The 9,163-nt window shown below is 39.6% G+C and overlaps 1 pseudogene; it reads left to right on the forward strand.

Annotated features, from left to right (window-relative positions):
* Positions 1-461: 461 nt before the first annotated feature.
* Positions 462-1,825, forward strand: LOC108317551 (annotated as a pseudogene).
* Positions 1,826-9,163: the final 7,338 nt, after the last annotated feature.

Genomic DNA, 9,163 nt, shown 5'->3' on the forward strand with positions numbered 1-9,163 from the left:
AATAATTAATTATGTTGTCAGCTGTTTCCTGTCATCCCCATTCTACCCCAGGATGCAAGCTCCCTGAGGGCAGGGCCATGTCTGTCTTGCTCACTGCTCTATTTTCTTTGCCTACAATAGGACCCTACATAAGGGAAGTGCTCAACAAATATATTCTAAAGAAATAAAATGTATCATTAAAGACATTCTTTAAAATATCATCTTGTATTCTAGTCTAGGCGATTTATCAATGGGAGAAGTATGGTGAGAGGGCATGAGAGCCAGACATTGGATTTCCATTTCACATGCCATTCCAGTTTCTAGAAAACACCAGAACAGGAGGAAGGGGAAGAAAGATGCTGGTGAAGGTGCTTTCCTCTTGCAACACACTGCTCCCACAGAACACTGCAGGCAGAGTCTGAGATAGGAGGCGTCCTGGTAACGATGCATGTTGGGGATTGAAATTGTTGGTATGCTCCGTGATGGAGGACCCGGAGGCTGCACCTTATGAGATTCAGGTAGCCATGGGCTGAACTGTGCAAGTTCACCTGCTGTCAGCTGAAACCAAATAGGTTGTAGAGTAGGGCCCGTGTAGAACTTACAAAAACGTAAGATTAGCAGAATTTCACTACAGAAATCAGAAAAGAAATCTCTGGTGTGATTCTGTCCTGAGCGGCTGTTCTCTGGAGTAGGAGTTGTCTATCTCCATCTGCCTTCTCTCCCATCTAAATGCATGCCACCATCCCAAAGAAGATCCAGTGGACATGGACACGAGACCCCTGAGCCCCCAGAACCATCTTTTCAGGTGAACTAAAGGCCAACAAATAGGATCACTTTAAGGTGGATCATGATGAAAATGAGCACCAGTTATCTTTAAGAACGGTCAGTGTAGGGGCTGGTACAAAGGATGAATTGCACATTGTTGAACCTGAGACAATGAATTATGAAGGCAGTCCAATAAAGTAACACTGGCAATGTTGAAAATGTCTGTACGGCCGACGGTTTCCATTGGGGGCTTTGAAATAACACCACCAGTGGTCTTACAGTTGAAGTGTGGCTCCGGTCCAATGCATATTAGTGGACAGCACTTAGTAGCTGTGGAGGAAGATGCAGAGTCAGAAGATGAAGAGGAGGAGGTTGTGAAACTCTTAAGTATGTCTGGAAAGCGGTCTGCCCCTGGAGGTGGTAACAAGGTTCCACAGAAAAAAGTAAAACTTGCTGCTACTGCAGCAGCAGCAGTGGGAGAAGAAAGAAGAAAGGAGAAGGAAAAGAGAAGAAGGAAGGAGAAGGAAGAAAGGAATAGGAAGAAGAAGAAGAAAGAAAAGAGGAGGAGGAGAGGGAGAAGAGGGAGGAGAAGAAGGAGAAGGAGAAGAAGGAGGAGAAGGAAAAGGAAGAAAGGAAGAGGAAAAAGAAGGAAGAAAGAAAAAGGAGGGGGAGAAGAGGGAGGAAAAGGAGATAGAAGATGAGGAGGAGAAGAAGGAGAAGGAGAAGGAGAAGATTATTTTGGAGAGGAAGAAACTGAAGAAAAAGCACCAGTGAAAAAATACATACAAGGTACTCCAGCCAAAAATGCGCAAAAGTCAAATCAGAATGGAAAAGACTCAAAACCATCAACACTAAGATCAAAAGGACAAGAATCCTTCAAAAAATGGTAAAAGAAAAAAAACCCTAAACACCAAAAGGACCTAGTTCTGTAGAAGACGTTAAAGCAAAAATGCAAACGTGTTGAAAAAGGCGGTTCTCTTCCCAAAGTGGAAGCCAAGTTTACAATTAAGTGAAGAATTGTTTCCGCATGACAGACCAGGAAGCTATGCAAGATCTCTGGTAGTGGAGGAAGTCTCTTTAAGAAAATAGTTTAAACAATTAGTTTAAAAGTTTCCATCTTCATTTCCGTAACAGTTGATATCTGGCTGTCCTTTTTTTTCTTTTTTTGAGAGAGTCTCGCACTGTTGCCTGGGCCGGAGTGCAGTTGTGCAATCTTGGCTCACTACAACCTCCGCCTCCCAGGCTCAAGCGATTCTCCTGCCTCAGCATCCCAAGTAGCTAGGATTAACAGGTGCCCACCACCACGCCTGTCTAATTTTTTGAATTTTTAGTAGAGACGGGTTTTCACTATGTTGGCCAGGCTAGTCTTGAACACCTGAACTCATGATCCACCTGCCTTGGTCTCTCAAAGTTCTGGGATTATAGGCATGAGCCACTGTGCCAGCCCTGACTGTCCTTTTAATAATGCAGAGTGAGTACTTTCCCTACCATGTTTGATAAATGTGCAGGTTCCATTGCCAAGAATGTGTTGTCCAAAATGCCTGTTTAGTTTTTAAAGATGGAAATCCACCCTTTGCTTGGTTTTAAGTATGTATGGAATGTTATGATACGACGCAGTAGTAGCAGTGGTCAGACATGGAAATGGTGGGGAGACAAAAATATACATGTGAAATAAAACTCAGTATTTTAATAAAAAAAGAAATCAGAAAAAAATTAGAAAATCACTTAGTATCCTTAATTAAGGGATACGAGAAGACATCCCATCTCTGCTCTATAAAGCTAGAGCAGAAAGTCAGATGCAAAGGAAGCACTAAAATTTTTAAGAAATGCAATGACCTGTGTTCAAATTCGAATTGGAGAGAGTAAAAATGAAGAACTGACCCTGAGAAACCCAAATACTGATGTCAAGGACAAAAAAAATCTGAGAAACTTTTTAAAAGAGAAAAAGAAAGTCATGAAAATGATAAAGATACACAGGGAGGATTTTAAAAATTAGGAATCTGGCCAGGTGTGATGGCTCACACCTGCAATCCCAGCACTTTGGGATGCCAAGGCAGTTGGGTCAGTTGAGGTCAAGAGTTTGAGACCAGCCTGGCCAACATGGTGAAAACCCATCTCTACTAAAAATACCAAGAAAAAAAAAATTAACCTGGTATGGTGGTGGGCACCTGTAATCCCAGATAGGAAGCTGAGGCAGAATTGCTTGAACCCAGAAGGTGGGGACTGCCGTGAGCCAAGACCGTGCCACTGCACTCTAGCCTGGATGACAGAGACTCTGTCTCAAAAAAATAATAAAATCTATATATATAATATATATAGATTATACATATATTTATATATAATTTTATATATTCCTAATATATAAATATATAACATATATTTATAAACATATTATTTTACATACATATATATGGAATCTGCCTTAAGTAAATGAGATGTTTTCAGGGCAACAATCAGAACATTTGAAATAAGCAATAATTGAAGACGCACTAAAAAGATTTCCCTAAGTGACAAAATGTCCTGAGTCTTTAGTACATTCAAAAGTCAACACAGAGAATCATCATCTGGGCACATCGTGACAACAGTCTTGAATTCTGCTAACAGGCAAGATTCCTTTAAGGATACAGGCACACAAAATCGGTTATGTACAGGAACAAAATTAGGTTGACCTCAGACTCAACAACACAAAATGCCAGAGAACATAGCAGCAATATCTCCAAATATTTGAGAAGAAAGCTTTGTGACACAACATAGTTATGCATAGCCACCGTGGCTTCTACGGATAAAGGCCATGGAAAGAAGGTGAAAACATCACCTTCTTCACATATCCTTATTTTAAAAATTACCTGTAGATGTGCTTCTGCAGACTTCAAGATAAACCAAATCAAGAACTCAAATGGAGGAAGAAGTCAGTTTGGCAGCTTCTTACAACACTATACATAAACCAGCAATCACGCCGTTTGTTCTTTACCTAAGTGAGTTGAAAGCTTATGTCCCCACAAAAACCTGCACGCAAATGTTTATCGTGACTTTTCTCAAAACTCGGAAGCAACCAAGATGTCCTTGAGTAGGTGCATGGATAAATAAGTGGTGGGACATCCAGACAACGGAGTATTATTCAGTACTAAAATGAAATGAGCTATCAAGCCATGAAAAGACCCGCAGGAATGTTAAATGCATATTAGTAAGTGAAAGAAACCAGTCTAAAATGGCTACATACTGAATGATGCCATCTATATGACATTCTGAGAAAGGTGAAACTATGGAGACGGTGGTTGCCAGGAGAGTGGGGAGAGGGAGGGAGAGAAGGATGAATAGGTGCTACACAGGGAATTTTAAGGCAGTGAAACTGCTCTGTATGATAGGCAATGATGGATGCTTGGTTGTTACACATTTGTCAAAGTCCACAGAATGTACAACATAAAGAAGGAACCCTAAGGTAAACTATGGACTTTAGTTAATAATAATGTATCACTATTGGCTCATCAGCTGTAACAAATGTATCACACTAATGCAAGATGTTCATAATACAAGAAATTGCGGTGGGGATGATGGGATATATATGAGTGAGAAGATCTCTCTCTACTCTCCTTTCAATTTTTTTTTTTGTAAACCTAAAACTACTCTGAAAAAAATCTGTTGATTTAAGTGGAAGTAATGATATCAAAAGATTGGCAAGTCTTCTTAGATTAGATCCCAAATTCAGTTGAACTGCATGTATTCAGCGGTCTTTGGGAGCCTGAGGGCAAAGCCCGACCCCAAAGTCCTTTTCTTGGTAGTTTTCTGCTGTTTTCTCCAAGCTCTGCCATGTCTGAACTCTGTTTGCCATTTTTCTTGCCCTATTTGATGGCTCTTGAACAATCACAATTCTCTTCTGGTTCAGTTCTTACTAACAGGTCACATCCTTTATGTGAATTATAGGAGTTTCACAAAGAGAAGAGAAAGAAAACAGAGTGGAAAAAAATCATCAAAGAAATAATTCAAGAAAGTTTTCCAGAAACGAAGGCTAAATGTTTCCAGATTAAAAGGGCCCACTGAATATCCAGTGGATGAAAACAGACTAAATCACATCATGACAAAATTTCAGAAACTAAAGACAAAGAGGAGAGGCTTTCATACAAATAGTCAAGAACCAGAATTGCTTTAGGCTTCTTGGTTGCAGCATTAGAAGCTAGAAGACAGGGACTAACTCTTTAAAAACTTCTAAGGGAGAATTCTAACTGGCCTAGAATTTTAAATCTAGACAAATTGTCAATTATTGATGAGGGCATAATAAATTTTCAGACATGTAGTTTCTCAAAAAATGTACATCTCATATATTCATTTTAGAATATTAGTAGTTAGGAAACTACTAGAGATTGTGATTCATCAAAACAAAAGATTAAATGTAGAAGGAGATGGGAGCCAAGTGCAGTGGCTCATGCCTATAATCCTGGCACTTTGGGAGGACAAAGTAGGTGCATTCCTTGAGCTCAGGAGTTCAAGATCAGCCTAGGCAAAATGAGGAAACCCCATCTATACAAAAAATACAAAAATTAGCTGAGCCTGTTGGTGTATGCCTGTAGTCCCATCTACTTAGGAGGCTGAGGCAGGAGGATCACTTGAGCCCAGGAGGTGGAGGTTGCAGTGAGCCAAGATTGGGCCACTGCACTCCAGTCTGGGCGACAGGGGGAGACCCTGCCTCAAAAAAAAAAAAAGGTGGGGTAGGGGGTGGAATCAAGGACTGGGGTATCTAAGAAGGAACTAAGGGAACTCCCCAGATGCTGGTGAGGTGGAACCCCAGATAATGTCTATATCACAGGCAGCCCAAACCAGAGCAGGTAAGAGGGCTGCAGAGGCAGGGACTTCAAGAAAATGAACTTGCATAAATTGCTGATGCATCTTGAGATATCATGAGCAGATTTCTGGAAGCAACTGAGAATTTGGGCTTGAGTTGGTGATAATAATGTACAAAAAAACCTAAGCAAATAAAAAAATTAAGACAGGTCATTCCAGAGCAAATAAAACCTTATTCAGGAAAGGAAAAGTAGCCTTAATTATAGGACACTCAAAAATTCACCTATGAATAATGCTTACATCATCATCATATTATAAATATTGAATATTATGCAACCAAATTTATGATGTAATGGAATTGAGAGCATAAGGAGATGGAAAATATGCATGCTTGTGAAAAATCTAGAAGTAGCAGTAGAGCATGTCGTTTAATCATTCAGAGGAAAATGGAATCAGCTGAAGAGTTGAATGTGGTTGCTCCTGGGAAGCAAGAAATTAAGGGAAAGGGTAATGACTCTATAATTTTCTAACAAGTCTTGCAGACCTCTTAAAACCCAGCACATGACACGTAGCTCCTTGGAGAAATGACTGACTCCAGGGCTAGGAAGGGATGCGTACAAGATGAGCCTAGAACAGATCATCCTGCCAGAAAGTAACAAAGTGCTCAAAGGATGCTGGAGGCAGGTCCCAAGGACATGAGCCAGCTTGAAAGGGCTCCCTCTGGCCATCTCTGGGACACCCTGAACACCAAAATACTTAAATACAATAATGTGTTATAAACAGATGGTTTTGGGGGGAAAAAAGAATTAGCCTATACTGAAAATTATAAATAACAAACAATAAACACATAAATGAGGGAGAAGGGAGATCTCTGGAAGAAGGCCAGAAGCCCACTGGTGAAAGTGGAAGGAGTGCTGGGGTTAGAAAACCAACATTTTGTAATCATCGTCATAAAGATTGGATCAGGCAAGGATCATCAGTAAATACTAATTCTAGAGGGAATTTTGATGAGAAGCAGTATATTTATATGGTCTTAAAGTGTCTACCCACAGGCCACTTATTAGCTGCAATGAAGAAAAAAGGAAACTAATTCTATAGTGGGAGAAACAGGATAACGCCTTGACAGGATGATCAAAATTAAGCACAGTTATGAGCGATCAGTGAACACTGTGTGCTTCAAATGTGGTACCCTGAAAAGGACACTGTATCTCCAATACAGTATTCTGGCCATGAAGGCATAATTTAATCAAAATGAAACATTTATATAAATGAGTAACATCCTAGTTTAAAAAGGTAGGTGGGAGGGACTGTATTCTCAAAAGAAAAGTCATTGTCATAAAAGTCAAAAAAAGGCTGTGAAAATGTTCTGGGTGGTGACCACAATACTTGACCCTAGACTAGATTCTGTGCTGAAGGAGAAAGATGCTGTTAAGACATTATTAGAGCAACTGAAAAAATTGGAATATGGACAGTACATTAGATAAAATTATTACATCAATGCAAGTTGTAAGTGTATGAAATTGATAACCGTACCATGGTTATGTAAGAAAATATCTCTATTCTTTGGAAATATCAAAGTATTTAGGGGTAAATAACCATGATCTATAACTTACCTTCAAATGTTTCCCAGAAACATATTAGAGAAGGAGGGAGAGAAAATATGATAAAGCAAATGGGTTTAAAATGTTATCAATGAATAAATTAAGATATAGGAGTGTCCCTTATTCTATTTTTATTCTTTATAGGTTTGAAATTATTGTCAGATTAAAAGTTTAAAAGAAACTAAGCACATTTTAATAACTCCAAAATTTTAATTATAAAACCAGCAATACTAAAAAAGGGTAATAATATAAGAAACACCGTGTATGCCCCTTGAGAAATAAAATCTTACTAAAGCATTTGAAAAAATCACATTGAGCAACCTGAGTATTGATTATGTGATTTGGGAAAGGCTAATAAACCACAGATGTCATAGATACAGATATAGATCAGTTATAGATCAGTTATAGATTACAGGTAGGTAGGTAGGTAAATTGATTGATTGATTGATTGATTGATTTCCATGTCCTGATTCATGTTTTTTTTCCATCTAGAATCTGTTATGTACTCACAATGCTTAAAGTTCAGAATATACTGTGTGGTCTCAGTGATTTGTAAAACATTAAAGTATAACTACAAAAATTGTATTATTACTTTAAGAAAATATATACAACTGAATTTCATTTTCTGCTTCATACATTTACGTATTTTCCAAACTTTCTCTAATAAACATATATTACATTTATCAATATAGATGCAGTTTTAAAAATCAGCCTTTATAACCCTGTATGTATTATATGATCACAATCATGTAAAATTATAGACAAAAAAGGAAAGGTAACGTATAAAAATGATTATTTCTGGGTGGTGAGAACATGATTTTTTTCTTCTTTCAGTGTTTCCATATTTTGCTAATTACTACTGTTATGATAAATCATGTTTTTTTTATCAATAAGAGAGTTACAGATTATTTTTAAAATGAGATTCTCACCTCACTCAATGCACCAAAATCAATTCCAGTGATTTTAGATAATTAATTTTACAAATTTTAGCAAATTAGGAGAACATAAAATCAAATACGAATCAAACCTCTTGAAGGGAGTGGTTTTCTAAACTTGGGAAGAGAAATCATAAAGAAAAAGATCTGCTATATAAAAATTCTGTAATATCGTCATCAGAATAGCATAAGTCCCGAGGGCGTAACTCCACATGTTGAAAGACATGCTGACATAAGCCTCCTAACCATTCAGCCCACTGGCCTTAATCTCCCTCGTCCTCTCGCCTTCCCAGCTCGGGATGGCCCTGGTCGTTGATTCCCTTCACTCCCACCTCTCCTGCAAGACAACCTGAGGGGCTCTGGTGCAACAGGCACCCTTCTTGACCTTGACACAGAGCAATCACAATTCTTGACACTCTCCATCCCTCTCTTTGCTTCCTGACTCCACCAAGAATGAAAACTAGAGAGAGCCAGTATCCCTTTTTTTTTTTAATCCCACTTCCTGCCAGAAGGCTGTCTTCCCAGCTCGGCCAAGGACTCCTGCAGAAGGGCCAGCGAGGCATCCTCCTCTCTCCAGGACGTGTCTTTGTCTCGATCGCGGTGCTGTCTCTGGCAGCGAGGCACACCATCTGCTCATGCCTCCCACCAGCTGCCGTCTCATCTTAGCTCTCTGTCTCCCCTGAGAACTCCCTGACTTTCAGGCCTGTGGTTTTCTCTCCTGCCCTTGAGGAGCGGGGCTTATCTTCTGGGAGCTTTCACAATCTCTCCCTGTCACTTAACTTCACCCTGGTTTCCCCATGAGGCCTGAGATCTGGAGCCCTCCCCAGTGAGTCCCCTACTGTCATCTATCCCATCACATGGGGTGATAAGAGACAGTGTGCATCTAGGGAAGTGCTTGAGAGAGCTCACGGGACGTACAGCTTCCGCCAAGAGGAAAACAGATCCTGGGGCTCCAGGTCCCAGGGGATCTTAGTTTCAATTCCCATATGGAGTCTCAAACCCGTGAATCATATCCAAAGTTGAAATTTTACTTTGGTATCTGTGTAGGGAACACTCTCCTCACACCGTGTCTTTCTCTGCTGTCATACCACCACAGCAACAATCACT

Source organism: Cebus imitator, unplaced genomic scaffold, assembly GCF_001604975.1.
Source record: "Cebus imitator isolate Cc_AM_T3 unplaced genomic scaffold, Cebus_imitator-1.0 Scaffold203, whole genome shotgun sequence".
NCBI classification, from domain to species: domain Eukaryota; kingdom Metazoa; phylum Chordata; class Mammalia; order Primates; family Cebidae; genus Cebus; species Cebus imitator.